An 18099-nucleotide genomic window follows, 5' to 3' on the forward strand; every position below is an offset into this window, starting at 1 on the left:
AAAAGGTAAACTAAGGCAACGTAACTAGGAAAGAAGCCTATGAAGCAATTTTCTTTTGCTTCTCTAATGATGTTTGTCAGCCTTTTTCAGTTTTTCCTTTGCTTAATAAATGTCTCGAGGTAATGAATTCTTTCTGACTAGTGCTACAGCATCTCCCGGAGCTGCTGCTTACTGTCATTTATATTCTGATATTGTTTCGATTAAGTTAGCTTGTAGCATTGTTGTGAAACATCAGAAATGTCAGAAATAAAAAAAAAATTGGGGTTTTATACCTTAAAGGAGTGACTTGCAGAGTCTCTGAATGAGAAATACATTTCTAAGTTTGGCAATGAGGACTATAAAAGCAGTTCTCACACACTTATCTTGGGCAATTACCACCTTCTTACATTGCTGCCGTCATGATTAATTCTGTTGCAGAAAGCAACATGAGATCATTCAGCATCTTGCTTCTGTTATTGTTCTGGTCTATATGATCATTAGGTAAGCTTAATGGGGTTAAAAATGAAGGTAATTCAAAATTTCCAGTTCAATTTTCCTGTATTAATGTAGAAGATAATATTTTAATTGATAGTTTTTAAAACGATGGAATCTTTAATAGCCTTTTAGTATTAAAAAACCCAAAACAAAACAATGCAATTCTGGTGAGTTTTGTTTTCAAAAAATCTTTGCTAGAAAAGTGAACAAATACAGTCTAACCCAAGCCAATACTAATGTTTACCACACAAATAGTTGCCCCTTTGTCTCATGTTGGCCTAACGGCTGTATTAGAAGATTATTCATCAATTCCGTGCAATAAAAATGGTAACTTTTTTGTTCAGAACTAGAGGAAATGCTCTTGATGCATGTTCTGCATTGTCTTATGCCATCCTGTTGTTAGAACCTGCACAACAGCATTCTCTGGCTGCAGTGTGCATAAGTTGTTCTGCTGCTCCAAAAGATTTGTCAAATGTAGGTGCGTGAAAACCTATTTATTAACTCAGTTAAGTGCCGAGAGCTGTGCAAGATTACACAGAGTTTAATCCTTTAGTTGGGGGGAAGGGTAGCTTTGGTTGCTGAAGGCTTTGGAATAAGAGATGGAATATTTAAATTCTGGCTTAACTATATTGCTTTTCTTGACCTTATTTGGATCCCCCAGTTTTATCAGTGGTTTTTAATATTTCTCCCCCCCCCCCCCTCCTTCTTTTAATTGGAAGCTTTCAGGCTGAGGTAAGCGTGGGGATAGTTAGCATAGTAAGTCTCTCCTCGGCCTCAAGGTAACAGTGGGAGGCAGCTAATTCCCTTCTTAATTGAGCAGTGGTATGTTGAATTCGTATGGTGTGTGTGAATATTGTACTCCGATGCACCTGATCTCTTAAAAAGATAATATTATGAAGTATAGCTTGCATGTTTTAACTGCTTCTTATTTATTAAATAACTTCATTGCCTGAAAATGACAAATTCTGCTGAGTAATGTAGGCTAGGGCAAAGAAAATCCAGTAAAAACATGCTGTGTTCCATCATACATATGAATGAATACAGGGTTTGAGTTTTTAGTCTTATAATTGCACTGTTTTCCCTAATAGCTGATAAATAATGCTGAGCAATCTACTGGAGTGAGTCTTGCATCAAGGTCTAAAGGCTGATAAATTTTGATAAATTTCTCAAATTATTTAAAGAACTTTTTATATATCATAGTTTGACGGATCTAAAATTTTTGGTCAGAAACTTCAGTCAGAAACTGAAGCTCTTTTATTGCCATAGAATGACAGATATTGATAATGCAAGGTGACAGAGGGGCTTAGTCAACCGTTGTATGAAAAAATCAAACCAAAACACACACTGTCAATACCTGAGTGTGGACTGTTCAGACAGTGACTGAATGCTTTATGTTAGAGGCCTACTTTCTTGGTTTCTTGCTTCAATTTATGTTTTTGACACAGTGCTATAAATGTGTCATGACAGGGGAAAATTAATGATGGCTTGGATTGGCAAGTTTGTAGTGCGTTTGACAATGTGCTTTTAAAGAACATTTTCCATATGTGATAATAGATGAGAAGCCTTTACTCTTCAGGTTTTTTGAGGTGTGAGAATCAAAGTTTCTGTGGCAACTGCGATTCCTATAGAAATTGATCTTTTCCTTCTTTAATCTAGATTCTCATGTGATTTTAGAAAAACAAGTCAGAAGTTATGATAAAATACTACATTATGAAGAATACTTTAAATCAGCACGATTAGCCTGTAACTTGAAATTGTGTGCTACTTCACCTTGATAGTAAGTTATTTACTGTTCTACCAGACTGCCACTTGAAAAGATTTGATTTTTAGGAATTGCAAACAGCAAGAAATTTGTCAGTTTTCTTTAATGATCAGTAGTTTCAGGATACATTATCTCTCTCTCCTATTAAGTGTGTGCTTCCACATTTTGTTCTTTCTAGCAAATGAAGGTTGAGATTGTCATTGCCAGTGTTTCTTTCCTTCTTTGCTTCCTCTTGCCATGCAAACTTAACCATGTTATCATGCTCTGAACTGGATTTGTGAAATAATTCATTTATTTTTAACAATGGTTTTGCTTTTCTTTCTTTGAAACTACACAAACATCAGGGTAGTGAAGGGGGAGATAGTGTGGTGGTCATATAGTCCATGTAATTTATAGGTTTTGCCGTTTTCATGATGGATTTGAACTAGGGAAAGTCAAAGGAACTGCCTAATTCATGTAAAGCCCCAACATTTTTTAATCACTGCCTTACTACGGCATGGTTTTTTTAATTGGCTTTTGAAATGCAAATTGTCTTTTGATACTTAAGTACCAGTTAGATCTTAAGAAGTGTGAAGGGTTGGAATAGCTCTTACAAAGCACGGATTAAAAAAAAGGTTTACAAAATTTTGGGGAACTGTAACTGTAATTCATCTTGGAAAAATACATTTGTATGTATTTTAGTAAAAAGTATAATGATAGTAGCTTAAAAGTATTCCTGAGATGATCTTTTTTCCAGTCACTATTTATTACTACTTAGTTAAAGCTTTCATAGAGCTTTTATTAAGAGAACAGGTATACAAAGATCTAAAAGGTCTGAAACGTGACAGTGGCACTGAGTTTCTTCATACAGATTTCAGTTCTATATATCCGTTTAAAGACTCTTCACTAGATTATTTATTTCACCTCTTGTCTTTTTTTTCCCCACAAGTGAATCTATCTGTTTTTCTTCCTCTTCTTCCACTTACCTTTGCATTTAATAATACTTGGCTTTGAGCTTTATATGTAATTTGCTTGGTTGTGATGAAGTAGCTGTATCGCTGCCTTGATTTACTAACTTTAGGTATGTCCGAGTTTCATTAATTCAAAAAGCACTTGATGATGACTTATGACCTTCTTTTTTTTCTCCCACCTTGATTAAATAATCTCTTCGTATTATTGTTTCTCATTTAAATATTCATAGATCTTTTACTTTCAAACCTTCATTTTGTGATTACTTTTAGAAAAAGTACAGGCAAATCACTCTGTTAAGAGATATTCCTGCCCTGTAGTATCAAAATCTAAAAGGGTTCAATAATCAGAAAAGGCAGATTTGTATTTAGTAAAAACGTAATACTTCTTTTGGAACCATCTGAAAACATTGCAGGTGCAGCACCATCCAGAATGAGCATTGTTTCTTCCTGAAAAGTAATTCTGAAAACTATCATGGTAGAGCTTCAAGTATTGTTTTGTGTTGAAAACACAAACGCTGAGACTTGATAGACTTCCTGTTTTTCCATTTACAGCTAGTGATAACTGAGTGACTTGGGTGGGTTGAGGTCACATTGGGTACATACTTGGAAGAAAGGTTTGGAGTTTAATTCCAAGTATGCTTGAGCACTTCGTGCTCCTCGGCACGGTGTTCTCTGTAGTTCTCTGCTTTTCTGACTTCAATAAATCCTCCTCCTCCTGCTAGTTCATTCAGCTAGTTGTGTAGCTCAGACTTTACTAGACTGCTGACGCCTCTTTGGATCCTACTGGTGTGGCATGGGGGAGGGATCGTTGCAATTTCATTAATAAATTTGTCTTTGCTGTTTTTTCAGAACTTCACTTAAAACCTTTGTAGTATTGTTGTCTGTGAAATCAAGTATCTGAAGGCTAAATGTCAGAATGTGTTAACTATGCAATTACCTGTCCCTTTGTATATGGTGTGGTCGTATCCACATGATCTGCAGTACACAATCACTTTCACTCCTGCTGCTCACCTGTCTCCATCCGTGTACAGAATCAGACTCAGGGGGTAGGAAACAGGATAGGCTTGTGTGGTGAAAGAAATGCTCCATGATATTGCTCCCCCAGTTCTCATACAGCTTAGAAGATACATAAGTGAAGATGAATCCTTAGTGAGCAGGAGATTTAAGACCAGAGGAGGAAAGCTGTGAACTGTATTCTCTAACCTGCTGTATAGCATTGCACAGAACCTCTCAATAATGAGGGTGCCAAGCCCTTGAGTTGTGCTTGACCAAAGAGACTTACTTGATGTCAGTACATCAAATGCAGAGAATGAACTTTACTTGAGAAATTGTTCCAAGTTTTAGATGGCTAGATTGCCTCTTTAAGGTTTATTTGCATCTTGAATATATTTAGCTTTGGGCTTCCAAATTGATGACTAGAAGAGCTGTCTTGTATAACTGCCCCTGAAATTATAGGAGGCCTGGATGAGCATCTACTGTGGTATTTAATTTAATGTAATGTGGCTTGGAGGAATTAATTGAGTTATGAGCCAGGAGATGCTGATGTCTAATCCTGCTTCTGTTGCGGGCTCATTATATGGTCTCAAGAAGATCTCCATGCTTTGCCTTTTACTCAATGGGCTACTAAAGAATTTCTCTTCAATAAATTTAGAATATTACTTTTTATAATGTACCAAGATGCTGTAAATGAGTATGCCGAGAGAAGACCATGTAGAAATAAGTAATTTTGTATCCATTACGGTTTTTGGATGATATGCAGTAGGCAAAGTTGTGGCCAAGAAATTATTATCCAGGACAGGATTATTCCCTGAGCACAGCTTGTGGGAGGGAGGAGGACGTGAATGGATGTGTTCTTACAATTAAAGCTAGGTCACTGCATGGCACATCATCAAGAAGGTGTGTTGTGGTTGTGATAACTTAATTTCTGGTATGTTCTAGTATTTAGCTATTTAATATCAAAGTAATTTATTTATGTAGCAACAATGGTGCATAGTTAAGAATTTTGCTCAAATGTTAATTTGGGTTGAAATTTTATGTTTGCTTTTTGCCATAACTACTAAGAACTGCATAAAAGTAGCCAGGTTGTATGTTTCTGGAATCGCATGTCATTTGCAAAGTTTGCCTAACTTTGAAGAGTACACCTGAACAGCATTTTATTTCTTACTAGACTGTGTGTGTGTCTGTGCCATCCCTAAAGGATAAAAGAGAAGCTTAGTTCAGTGGCTGAGCAGAACAAACTATGTGCATATACCAGCTCCTTGGAGATGCAGTTAGGTTAAAAATAACAGCACTTCTTTTACTCAGTATTGCCTATTTTCTTTAAAAGTGAGGGGGAAAAAAAAATGTTGATCTGATCTTGATGAATAAAGAACTTTCTGTACCTTGGAATTGGAAAAAACCTAAGAGCATAGATACTTCAGTGCAGGGTACTTAAGAGCACTTAACCAGTAAAAGTAAGTGACATGGGTGATAAATTTTCCTTGCAAAAATACATTTTCTGTGAAAAAACCATCTGCATTTTTCATAAATTGGCTTCAATCAAAATGCATTCCTGGTCAATGACAAGTAAATGGGAAAGGTGGTTTTAACAAAACTGCAGTTTGTACAGTTTCTGTCAGCTGTTATTAAAAACGTGAGAGTTTAGACCTTTAAGACAAGAAATGTTTTACCTCATATGTCATTCTAAATTCTTACAATCCCCATTTGTCCAGTTAAAGTAGGAAAAAAACCCAAAAAACTGTGTGAGCCCTTGGACTGATCTATATTAGTACTTGGACTGAAAGCAAAGATCCAGATTCAGAACTATTATAAATATTTTCAGTGTAAGGTTAGGAAAAAAAAAATCATAGACTTTGTCGTCATTTACTTTTTCCTTTTGAACAGTAACTGCGTAAATTTGGGAGATGGGAACTGAAGTGATCAAAGTAATTTGTGATACTGAGTACTTCACTCTTTGGGTACGCAACCTGAAAAGGTTTGCCTTTGAGAGACTGCTGGGGTACCATCTTCTTCCTTTCCAACAAAACCCAAACAAATGCCAAAACAAAATGATGTTGATGTTTTACTCTGATCTTGAATGACTCGTATACCTCATGCATGGTATTAGAGAGTTAGGGTACAGTTTTTCTTCCAGAATTTGGTTGAATTTAATTCTTTTTAGGGGCTGTGGCAGGAGGGACTTAGAATTGCTCATGACTGAAATAATTCTTTTAAAATGAATCAGTAGAAATCTAATCAAACTATATCTGTTTTATTTCATATGTCAACTGAAAGTGTTGGAGAGATCAGCAGCGTATCAACATAGTAAATTCTCTAGACTTAGGAGAGGAAGAAGTGTTACTTCTGATCCAGGATCTGTTCCCTCCTGGGCAACAATTGGTCTGTCCCCCTTATTTTTATGGTGTGCATGCCAGGAATTGCTTCCTGTAATTCCTCGAGCCTGATTTCAAATCCTTGTCTATCCAGTTAATTTATCCTGCTTTTTAGAGTGCTGTGTTCTCTCCAGCAACTCATATGAAAGCAGCATACCAAGTTATGATTTAATATCAGACAGCTTCTTGCTACATCCAAAGCCGATAGCTGTACAATTGGTCTGCAGCTGAATTGATTATTGTAATCCTGGGTGAAAGCCCACAGCAGGAGAATTTTAGATCTGCTTGTTTTTAAACTCTTCATCGATATCTAATGATCAAGTTATAGCCTAGGTGAAGAGATTCTAATTTGCTAGTCGAATGATATTAAAACCACTGTTCCTTTTTAAAAATGCAGGTTTTCTTAAGCTTCTGTGTTTAAATTTTATTACACCTAATATCGAATAAAATCAAACAGCCTATTTTGACTAATACTACCCCCGTCCCTAATTGTGTGGGTCAGCGAGATAGTTAAAGCTTATTTGTGCTTGTTGGAGGGTAATGAAACTTCTCCTGTAGCTATAGGAGAGGGGGCTCAAGTAGATCTGTAGCACTTGTGCCTGAACTTTCTGTTTTAGTAACAATTTAATACTACTGTTCAGAAAAAAATGAACTAGTATGTATTTTCTAGAATGGCGTTAATGTTTAGTGTAATGAGAGATCCTTTTCTGAGCCCAGTCAGAAAAGGGTGGGGCAATGATTATGGATCCTTTTTTCAGATGGGCAGATGCAGGAAAAAATTCCAAATTGGTGAAACCTCAGATAGCCATTACCAGCTATCCCATTAACATGAAGTAGAAATCTCCCTTCTTGCTGCGATGTCTTGTTTAAGACTGTTGTGGTAGCTAATCTTCTTGATTCTTAAACACACAGCAGTGAAGTGTTTAAATCCTGTGGTCATTCTTGAAGTCAAGATTTTCTTAATTAGGCATTATCTTTAGGTGCAACATTCCATGTCATTATAAACCTGAAAGATTAGGTTTTATCAGTTACTATTTTGCAATTTAAATTAAGTCTTGTAATTAGCAAAGAAAGTATATTTTGTGTGTTTGGTTAATGGACAAAATTGTCTTTATGTTAATGTACTTCCAAAAAATATAAACTTACTGTAAATCATTAAAAAAAAAAAAATTAAAGCTCTTTGCAGTATACATTCAAATCTTGACCTTTGGTTTTGAAAACATGGAAGGCACTATAGTTAATCTCTAGAGAAGCATGAATTCTGTGAAAGGGAGCTTCAGTGCCAAATTTCTAAAATTGCTCGGGTTTATAGTACGCGATCTGTTGATGGGTGATTCTAAATGGTGATACAAAAGTAGAGTGTGAGAGCATATTGATGATGCATCAACGCCCCTAAACAAGAAAGTTGGATGAACTATGTTTAGATTAGCTTTCTCATTTGTTAATATTTTCACTCGAATATGTATTTTTCTTATTTATGTTCTGCATGTCAGCACCACCAATCCCTTTTGTAATTTTGTTTGACAAGTTTTCGCATTGATTGCTCACTAAATCCCAAACTGTCAGGCAAGTGATAGTTACATATGCAGCCTGTATTCTTAAATCACTACATTTTGTAGTGTGGGATTCAACAAAATGTTTCAGCTTTAGTTAGTGTAAAAGTGAAGGGTCTCCATGCTGTCATTGTTCAGATTTTTGATCAACTGAATATTGCATTTTGAAAATGGTAAGAATTTGTACTATCACACCTACCCAAATGAAAGATGACACAAAAGCAGTAAGGGTAAGGAATACCATGGCAGAAGTGTGTGTATGATAAATTCTTTATTTTTTCATAATAGAAATTCAAGAGGAAGTTTAATGACACTGAAAAGGAAACAAAATGGAAGAAAATTATTTTTAACAAGGAAGAATTAAGTTATGAAACTTGCTATGGTTGATTTCAGTGAGGTTAGTTCTTGGTAACATTCTTAAAAGCATAAGGTATGTCTTATTGTTCACATAAGTACACTAGAAATAAAAATGTGAAAAATTATTAAAAAAACCTTGCAACTACTACTTATTTGCATATATGAACCGCTGTTTTTGGGGGGAGCACAGGGAAATGTCTCTAGATAATTTATAGGTTTCTGTAAAGGTGTTGCTCTTCCTTCTCTAATAGCTTCTGAAGTCACATTCCTGGATTAGATGCATTTCAGCACCTGGATTAGATGCACCATCAGTCTGCTCTTTTGTGACTGTTCTTAAATTGAACACATTAAAAATAAAGCAAAGAAAGGCTTCATTATGGAGAGACCTTTAAAAAGCTATCTCTGATATGATGAGCTTAATTGCTAGCAGCTGTCCATGATTCAAGGGTCAGCAGTGTGATAATCCACACCTTAGCTGTTTTTCGCTGGATTCCTTTGATTGAACTACAGTTTTGTCGAATAATTTGCTAGTTATACTCTTTAGTGTTTCTCCTCCTTTTCTGCCATGCGTCCTTGTTGTCTCTAGACATCATCTTTTTCAGCTGGATGTTTGTATCAGTAGAAGTTCTTTCTCCTTTGTATTTATTTCCTGTTCTGTCAGTCTTCAAGTACTCTATTTTTGAGGGGTTTCTTTGCTATTCATAGATTCTGAGTATTTCTCTGAAATTGTTTAGGTTATTTCCTATCTCTAAATGCCTGTTGTCAGGTACCAGCTGTCTTTGTCACTGTCTATAGAGCTGCCTGCAAAAGTTTTCCTGATCTTTCCTTTCTTCCATTTTCTTGATAAATTTATCATGACAGTCCTCTCTGTGCATTAATCTTCTTTGAATAGCTTGTTCACGAGAGCTTTCGTAATTGATAGCCTTGCCTGATTCTAAAATTATTTAACCTGTCAAGCTCTCTTCTTTCACCAAAATACTCGGATCTTATTCTTCTTTTGTTATGGCTATTGATTTTGTTTTAAAGTAATTGTGAGCCTCTTTTTTTTTTTTTTTTTTTAAGGCAGTCTATTGATCAAGACCTGAGGTTTCTTAAATGACAAGGCAATCTGCATACCTTATCTTAAGATCTTCTCTTAAAATCCCACAGTGCTTTCTTCATTATCCTTGCTATTAGAATGATCTTCAACAGTACCAAATAAATTATGCCATTGTTTGCACCCCCTCAGTTCATTTTTCTGTGGTATTAGAAATGTCTACTTACCACATTTCTCAGTGTGTATATAGATCAAATTCATTGTGGCTACTGCAGCTTTTCCTGCCACCTTGAACTGCTGCTATTGATGCTGGAGCTTTTCTGTTCTTTGGCCCTTTAATTGCAAGTCCTGTTTCTGATTTTAATGGTGCTATTATTTCACCTAGTCCATTAGCAGAATTATTTTTTTTCCTATATTCCTGTGCCATTTCTTGCAGCACTTTCTGAGCCTGACCTTCTGCTGTGCCATGGACAAAACCCCCCACCTTACCTCCAGTTACGTTTATTGTAGTTTATGATTGTCCTCAATGACCTCTGTATTTTTGAAGATCTTCCTTGAATTACCTTTCTTGTTCCCATTTCATTCCTGGAATAATTTACTGATCTCTTCTTGATATCACCTGACTAGAATTTGGAATTGCTTGTTTAGCCTTAGTCTATTCTCTAGTCTTGTCCTTGTTTTTCAACACTTTCAATACCTTATCAAAGATCAGGTCTTCATTTCTGATTTCTTTTGTTTTCTCCAAAGGGTTTCTGAGCTACTTCCATTGAGGAAGGCTGGATTAACTTCTTGCTTAGCATTTCTCCCTTCTACATGATTAGGTTTTTTTTAAATGTAGCTGAACCTTATTACAGTAGGAGGCTTTCCTTAACTGTGTTGCTCCTAGCTTGAGCAGCTGTACACTTCCAGTTATCTTCATCAGAAATTCTGCTGGGACGCATTCTGCAGTTGCAGAGCAATCTTGTTAAGATTGTGAGGCTGTCCGATTTTCGTTATTGTTGGTGACCTGCTGTTAAGATATGCTTCCATAGCTCAGAAAGGACAAATATGTTTGAGCAATCATAAATTAGTTTTCAATATGAAATTCCTCATGCTTGGTAGCCTACTCAATTTTTTTTTTTTCTTCCAAGTCAAAAGTATTTGATCTTCCAATTTCTTTGTTCTCCCTATCTTTCATTTTGAAGTTACCAGGCACCAGATGTTCATTCCTTCTCAGAGCCGATCTTACTTGTTCATAAACAAAGATGTTTGGTAGAGGAATTTTCTTCTACTGCTTCTCCTGGAGCTGCAGCTAGTCAGGCTGTAAGCCTGGAACATCTCTACAGACTTGGGATATCGCAAAGCATAGCAATCATACTGTTTCAGGGTTTTGGTTTTTTGTGGTTTTTTTTTTTTTTTTTTTTTTTTTTTTTTTTTTTTTGTTAGGAACCCGTACCCCAATTGATACAATATCAGGATGTACATCATGTCTGCCCTTTATTTCTTGGTCTGTTTTAGTACTTTGTTATTCCTGGGACTTCTGTCAAAGGTAGTGTTTGGCAAAGTGGCATCATAAAATTATTTCTAGGTGTTTGACTTATATCTTACTCAATATTGTGCTGTCAGTCATGAGTCTAGTGGTTTCACCAGGATTATCGTACTGACTTTTTTGTCTCACTTCTTTTCATTAAGCTTCTGTGAGAGAAGCTCACGTGGGATTATTGTGTCCTGGTTTCGGTGTCAAGAGTTGTTCCAGGCTAAGCAAAGTTTCTTAAGAAGTCAGGATCTCTCTATATATTTTTTTCCATTGATGGACTGAGTTCAACAGGTACTCTGAGCTTTCTGTGTCCTGGTTCAAAATAAGAATTGATCTGTAATACTCTCTCAGATTTGATCACATCAGTTTGTGAGTTTTTTGACATCTACGTGGCTGTGTTCTTATGCTGTTGTATTTCAGTTTTGGCTTCCAGGATACTAGGTCTTGCAAAGTCTACCACTGGTACGTAAAGGACAACTACATAAACAGTTTTTGTTTAAAATAAATTCAATGAGAAACTTTTTTGCCAGATAAAATGTTAGAATATTCTGTTGTCTTTTACTAGTCCGAACACCCTCTTAAATTTTTGTATGTGTGGTTTCTTTGTTTTGTTTTTAATTTGTGGTTCTGTGGCAAATCTTGGATCCAAGTCTGAGAGGGGATGGTGGCAACCTCAAATTTGTGTAATCTGACCCTCTGCTCCAGGGCATGATCAGTTTTGCTCTAACTTTCCCTGTTAGAAGTTTGTTTTGACAGATGTAATTCTGTTCCTCTTTGCACAATATTTTGTGCAATATTTTGTTATATCTCTGCATAGTTTTCTGTATAGCTTCCCCGTATCATAGCATCATAGGATAATCGAGTTTGGAAGGGGCCTCGGGAGATCTCTAGTTCAATCTAGTTCAAAATAGCTCTGAGGTCATACGGGGTCACTCTGTGTGTGTTAATTATAAGCATATAGGTAGATACGTCAACGTGTGTGTTACTGATATGTACAATGACATCCTCTCCCTTTTCCTCTGTTTCTTAATTCTGATCAAGGGATACTTTTTTTAAACCAGTATATGCCATGTTAATTACATTACCAAGTCTGTATTTAACGAAGTCAGAATTCTGATTACGTACTGAAATTTCTCATTCCTGTTGTGTATTCTGCATACTTCTCACTTTAGTTTAGCCAACAAGATGTTTGGTAGGTTTTCCTCTCTTCATGTTATAATCCTTCTAAGAATACTCTCTCTCCCCTGACTAGTTGTCTCCTGCCCAGATTTTAGGCCAGGCTGCATTCTCTCCTATCTAATTTGTCTAAGCAAGGGGAAAAAAATTACGTGCTAGTTTGTGTTTCTCCTTTGTAGAAACGACTAGAAGCATCTGGCCTTATCTTAATTCAGGTAGTGCTGGACTTCTGTTCTCCATGAATGTTTTGTAATTATGAAGTCTAATCTATTTGCTAGTGAGATTCATGAAATATGTCTTATTAACAAAATTGTATTTTAAAACATGTTTCACACCTCTGCCACTCAGACAAATGATGCTGAATAATGTTGAAGCAAAGGAGAAGAAAAGGAGCTGTGATAATTTAATGAAGTGTCCACAGATGGCTGGACTTACTAATTTTTTTAACAAGGTTTGGGTGAGAAGCTGATATGCTAACAAAATATGCAGCATCTTTAAGATCCGCTGCTTCACTGAAGGATAACAGATGTTGTAGCTATTTTAACAATAGGGTATCATGTTTCTATACTCCTTTACCTACCTGCATTGCTAAAATCTTGACGTTTCCCAAGAGGCTATTTTAATAAAGTAGTAATAGAGTTGTGGATTTGTTGTAAGTTCAAATTTGATTAGGCAAACAAGAATGGGGGAAAAATGAAAGTGTCTTAAAATTATCAACAGTTTGCGTGATCATTCACAGTCTCTCTGTGTTTGAACAGAACAGTTTAATGCAGAAGAATTGTAAGGTGAAAGCTTGCAGGGTGGCACTGTTTGTAGACGATACTGCTAAAGTTAGTTTAGACTTGGGTATTTATAAGAAGCTTGTGTAAGAGTAATGTTGGGCAACAGGAGTTTCATAGCTGGTACACAGGAGGGTAGTAGGTTGGGAAAAATGGTCAGCTACTCCTGTGTTTTACTTTTTCCCTACTGCAATAGAAATAGTCAGGGGAAAAAACAGGGAAAACATTTGCTGAGCACATTGCGATGCCACAGAAAAGCCTGAAACTAGCTTTGGGAAACAGTTGATTGTATAAACGTGTAATACGTGTGTGTGTGTGCGTTTAGAGCTATTTAATGCTTGCCCGAAGTATTACATTAAATTCCAGTCTGTGGAGTAGCAATAGAGGAAACTCAGGCATATGACAAAAATGCTTGCAAAGACTTGATCTGACAGGCTTGTGACCATGGAGTAAGGGTACACAACCCTGCCATGGGCAGGGAAAAAGTGAATTCCTGCGCAGCCTTCTGTTGCCCTTGAGAAAAGGAAGTTATTCTCTTTTCTTATTTTTGTTTTGCAGTCTTACTTGGCAAGATTGATGCCAAAGGGTTAGTAGGATTCTAGAGAGGATTAAATGTGTGTATGGTAATAGCATCTGTGTTAAATAAAATGAAGCATTTGCAGTGACTGCTGACAGTCAGTATTTAGAGCAGAAAGGAAGCATTTACTCAGAAGTTAGTTACAACATTGTCATATGAGCGAGTTACTTAGTAATTGTTGATTATGGAAGGTTTTTTTTCTTTCAGCCTCCTTGAAAATGATTGGCACTGACCATGGTTGCAGAGAGACTGCTGAACTAGATTAGCATCTGGCTCAGAGCGATGAATTCCTCCTCTTCTGGAAAGTATAGGAGATGAAATACTGGCTGCATTGAAGGCAGCAGACTACAGTCAGAATTTTTACCATCTGTGTTTTCCAGGAGCATGGGAGTTATTATTGTTCTAGGCACATCTTTGCTATTTCAGAAACTGAAACAATGGGCCACAAATCTCAGTGATGCTTAGACAGGGAATGCCATCTGAATGGAACACATTTACATTAAGTAGATCGTTCATTCACATTCCTACCATTGCTCTAGTCTTTTGATAAGGACAGGGGAGAGACAAAAGGGAAGGAGAAAATAGGGACAGAGTTGACACCACCCCCCACTCCCCCCACCATTTGCATTGTCCTAGCAGAAAATGTGAAGCATCTAATTCCTATTGTATACATGTAAGAATCACACTGTTGCTTATGTGTTCGCCTACCAGTATTTAGAGAACATTCCAAGTGGAAAATCATCCTTCCTAAATTGAGTTTATTAACCTAGGTCAGTAGTATTTCCCTTCAGTGTCCTGAAATTGATACATAATGTATTTGTGCTGCTATGGGATGATTAATGTATGTACAAACATGAAAAAAAAATCTTTAATATCAGAGCCCCGAAATATAATTTATCATTATGTTAATTTAGCAAAAAATGGGGTAATATCTTCAACTGAATGCCTTGCAACATGTGGGTGAAGTGGGTGCTGCTTGCTCATTAGAAATGTAACTAAGTTTCATTAAATCTTCTTGCGTAGTCTTGTTGATTGAAGTGATTGGGAAATACAAACCATTGAGAAAAAAGTACCAATTTTTTTAAAATTTAACTTAAAAAATTAGTTTTAAATGTGTTTGTAGTTTAAATAGAAAGACTGAATTCACTTACATGGTAATTCATTTGAAAACAATTGTAGAAAGTTAAGGAAATGCAGGCTTACAAGTCAATCGGTTGATATTTTGAAGAGGAAAAGAGAAGCTCTATAATGGAAAGACTGGACTAGTAGATGAAAGGGTATTTTCTAGTAGTATACTGCTGCAGGAGGTATGCTAGCACTCTGGGACCTGTTAGTGTGTTTATAAACAGGTCTCAGAATTAATAGTAATTAAGGCTTATATTTAGAGCGACTTTTGTAATACATCATTATTGTTTTGTGGTTGTCTGTTCGCTAAAGCAAAAGGGTCCTCCTCCACAACAGAGGCTTTTAAGCAGTACAAATTGCAAATAATCATAGAATAAGAGAAAATTACTCTTTAGGACAAAATTATAGTCTAGGTTAAAATATATATTTTTAAAAACACACAGAACAAAGATCAAATAAGGGTTTTACTAGCATTTCAGATGACCTGGAAAATGAACTGTAATTTCATTGCTAGTGAGTAATGAAACCATCTTAAACAAAGCTTATTTAACCTTAATGGAGCAGCTGCACACAGCAGAATATACAATGCCTATCTTGTCCAAAAAGTGCATAGTACTAGTAAGGGATTTGAATTAAAGCATAGTTGAGCTTTATGTTAGAAATTGCAGGGCTTAGTCCTCCAATAATCACAGAATCACAGAATTGTATAGGTTGGCAAAGACCTTTAAGATCATCGAGTCCAACCATAAACCTAACTCTACCAAGACCACCACTACACCATGTCTCTAAGCACCTCATCCAAACGTCCTTTAAATACCTCCAGGGATGGCGACTCAACCACTTCCCTGGGCAGCCTGTTCCAATGCTTGATAACCCTTTCAGTGAAGTAAAATTTCCTAATATCCAGTCTAAACTTCCCCTGGCTCAACTTGAGGCCATTTCCTCTTGTCCTATCACTTGTTACTTGGGAGAAGAGACTGACCCCCACCTCTCTACAACCTCCTTTCAGGTAGTTGTAGAGAGCAATAAGGTCTCCCCTGAGCCTCCTTTTCTCCAGGCTAAACAACCCCAGTTCTCTCAGCTGCTCCTCATAAGACTTCTGCTCTAGACCCTTCACCAGCTTCGTTGTCCTTCTCTGGACACGCTCCAGCACCTCAATGTCTCTCTTGTAGTGAGGGGCCCAAAACTGAACACAGTATTCGAGGTGCGGCCTCACTAGTGCCGAGTACAGGGGCACGATCACTTCCCTACTCCTGCTGGCCATGCTATTTTTGATACAAGCCAGGATGCCGTTGGCTTTCTTGGCCACCTGGGCACACTGCTGGCTCATATTCAGGTGGCTGTCAACCAAGTTCTCACTTGTGCTATAAGTTGCCAATATAATGATTGTACAAGTGGTAGTTGTACAGGATAAAGAGATTGCAACAGCTGAGGTGAAAACAGAAGTCACAGTGCTCATCTGACAAAATGAGGAGGTCCAGGACTCCCTTCCAGGCTGGTGAAGGGTCTTGGCTTAATATGCAGGTCTCTTAATAAAGATTTCGAATGAATTGTGAATTCAGGGGCTAGTACATTCTTCTTGAAGAATAACTAATGTAGAATGCGTGTCCAAAAAGGCAAGGGGTTGTCATAGACCAATTAGTCTGATCCCAACACTGTGCCCTTTTTAAAGGGATTTTGAAGGTGAAGGTGATTAAGACAGAGGAAAATGGAAAGAAGGCTAAACTGTAACGTGACTTTAGTCCACAGTTTGCATCTGAGTTCCTTGATGAAGCAATTGATGTCTTAGAGCACTATAATATGATGGGCATGCCGCAACACAGCCTTTTGATATGCTGTCCCATTAGAAATTATTAAAGGTCAAAATGATAGAAATTTTAAATGAGAATATTGAGATTGCTAAGAATCTGAGGTAATTATGACAATGTAATGGGTTATATTGAGAAGGATATTTTCAGAATGGGAAGATGCCTCAGACTAGAGGTTAGAAAGATTATGTTTAACATGCTCATCAGTCATTTTGCTATAAGAACAAAATGTATACCTACACAAGTAGCAAGTGTGACAAATTTGGGATTCCTTGTTACTCCTGCTGTGGCCTCAATGGTCTCATAGGGAGAATTAAATGATGCTATGGCCTGAATAATGGTGAAACTTATTAGCACAGTGTGCAAAGTCATGCAGATACAGCAATATTCTTGGTATTGTACTAAGTTGGGACAGAGGGACTGGTGATTTTATGAGCGAAAAAAGGCTCATTGGTGGATTATAGGATTGACTGTAACCCACAGCGTGCAGAGAGCTAATGTGATTGTTAAATCTTTTGGGAAGATCTTTTCAGTAGATACAGAGAAGCAATTTTGTTATGTTTACGTGAATGTCTGTGATCTTAAATTACAATAGGCATTTAAATTTGTCTGTTGTCTCTTTGTCGTTCTGCCAGTGGTACATGGTGGGAGAGTAAGAGGTATTAGATATCAGTTGAAGAAAAAGAGGTTCTGACTGCATTTAAGGCGGAAGTTTTTCACTGTGAAGACAGTCTGGTGGTAGAACAGGTTGCCCAAGAGGTTGTGTGGTCCCCATCCACGGGGATTTTCAAGATCTGACTGAACAAATCTCTGAGTAACCTGCTCTGACCTCATGGCTGACTCTGCTCTGACTAGGTCCCTTCCTACCAAATGGTTCTGCGATTCTGAGTCTTTAAAGATGGATAGGATGGTTAGGGGAATGAGGAAAAGAAACTAAAAATTGCACCTTCATTAACTAAGCAGAAGGAAAGTTGAAAGAAGCTATGTTTTTTATTCATATGAATACCTTAGAGGGAGGGAGTAATGGATAAATATCAAAGTTGTAAAATAATTAAAACCAAAACAAGGTCAAGATCAAAGGACTAGAAGTTGGTTGTAGATACCCTGCAAGGGGAAACTTAGAAACTTTCTTCTCAGAGGAATGAAGTTGTGGAAGGAGCCTCCAGATAGAACTCCAAGAGGGGGGAAATTATGTAATGATTGAAGATGGATCCGTACAAGGTTACAGAAGGACTTACCTGACAAAACAGAAGTGAGCTGTATGCTACAAATGTAATGTGTTGGAAGTCAGTTCAGCTAGTCTGAAGGATTGGGAAGGTCTCTGGTTTTGTACCCTCTCCCCAATTATATACATGTTTTACATTCAGCTTGTTTTCCTTCTATAGCATCAGAGGTTAGCCAGAATTAGAGAGCAGGTATGCTGCTGTTTCTCGTTGCATTAGCATTTTTGATCTCTCACATGGTGGCACATGATAGTTTGTGGATTTTGGTCTTTTACTCTACGTTTTATGTTTAATATAGGATGTGAAGATGGTGTTTTGTGGGTTTGCTCAAATAAATCTCTTATGTGGTTGGCTTTGATTGCAGAGCACTGGAGTTGGTGCCTTTGGCCTGG

General features: G+C 37.0%; 1 protein-coding gene across 5 annotated transcripts in view; it reads left to right on the top strand.

Annotated features, from left to right (window-relative positions):
- The window catches only part of NEO1 (neogenin 1), a 211764-nt gene that overhangs the window by 67265 nt on the left and 126400 nt on the right, over positions 1–18099 (top strand). The window lies entirely within an intron of this gene.

Source organism: Mycteria americana, chromosome 6, assembly GCF_035582795.1.
Source record: "Mycteria americana isolate JAX WOST 10 ecotype Jacksonville Zoo and Gardens chromosome 6, USCA_MyAme_1.0, whole genome shotgun sequence".
Taxonomy (NCBI): Eukaryota; Metazoa; Chordata; class Aves; order Ciconiiformes; family Ciconiidae; genus Mycteria; species Mycteria americana.